Below are 1,434 nucleotides of genomic sequence, written 5' to 3'. Positions count from 1 at the left end.
ATTAACACTCTTGTTTATCTGTGTTTATGTGTGTGTGTGTCTGTGTGTGTGTGTGTATGTCTGTCTGTCTGTTGTGAATGTATGTCTCTGGTAGAATCGTCTGCTGTTTCAAATTCATGCTGTGACAAGGTGTTTGGGGTCAAGTTGCACGCTGTGTGTCTGTCTTTCCATGTTTGTGTGTGTGTGTGTGTGTGTGCCATCATCAAAGGCTTTTGTAACCTCCATCATATGAATGTGTATGAACTGAAGTCTGAAATCTAAACATCTATTACCTATGCATATTTACACACCTATACACACCTTTAAGCCTCTTATTGGCCTGACTTTGCACTAGTTTTTTTATTGACTGTCTATGCACAATTTCAACAAAATTTTGCTGCTCTTATTTTTTCATTATTATATGTGCCCTCTTATTTACTTATTTACTTACTTTTTTGTTTACTTGAATGTTATGTTTGTCTGTGGACTTAAAATTGGTAAAATATGTCTTGTCTTCACCGTGGGATAGTGAGAAACGTAATTTCGATCTCTTTGTATGTCTGGAACATGTGAAGAAATTGACAATAAAGCTGACTTTGACTTTGACTTTGACTTTGATATGTGTGTACAGGATGGCTCTTCGTAGAGCTCTATATGTGTGTGTGTGTGTGTTTATACATGTGTGTTTGCGCGTGACATGCATACCCCTCTAAGAGTAAATGTGTGTTAATGGCTCTCATACTGCTTTAATGTTGCCCTTACTTAACAGGCATGCCAGGCATGGCAGAAAGAGTGCCATGTTGATAAACTGCTTTATTAAGCCTGGCCAGTACGGCCTGCGCATAACCAAGCAGTCGGGGAAAGGCTGGCAGAAGATGCACCAATAAGTATTCTGCTCACTCCTCGCACACGACGAGTCAAGCGTTCACAGACTTGACTGCAGGAAAGATGGAGGGAACACGCTGTATACACACTGCGCCTCTTCAAGAGAGAGAGAAAGAGAGAGAAGAGAGCGAGAGAAAGAGAGAGAGGGGCAGAGAGAGAAAAAGAAGTATTTTCTTTAGCTGTGGTGGCGCTGGTTTGTGCCAGACAGGTGGCTTGAGACACTGGGCTTGGCCAGGTGTGGTTTATCTAGCTGTAAAGATAAACAAAGGAAAGGGTGTGTGCTGACGGTAGTGTAGCAAAAGTGTGTGATTTTATCACATGAGCCAACACTATGGAGATGGCAATCTGTGACCTAACTGCTCCACTGTATAACAACCACATACAGAAAATATACTGTATAAGACAAATTATAAAGTGTGTGTGTGTTTGTGTGTGTGTGTTTGGGAGGGTATGGTTGCACAATATCCCCCTTACTGCTTTTCTCACACTTTTTCTAGCACCATTTTTCACTCCTTGAATAACAGCTTCAAAACAATTGGAGTAGGTAGTCACACCTTTGTCTCTTTACAT

Source organism: Alosa alosa, chromosome 6, assembly GCF_017589495.1.
Source record: "Alosa alosa isolate M-15738 ecotype Scorff River chromosome 6, AALO_Geno_1.1, whole genome shotgun sequence".
NCBI lineage: Eukaryota > Metazoa > Chordata > Actinopteri > Clupeiformes > Clupeidae > Alosa > Alosa alosa.
This window is presented reverse-complemented; position numbering follows the sequence as displayed.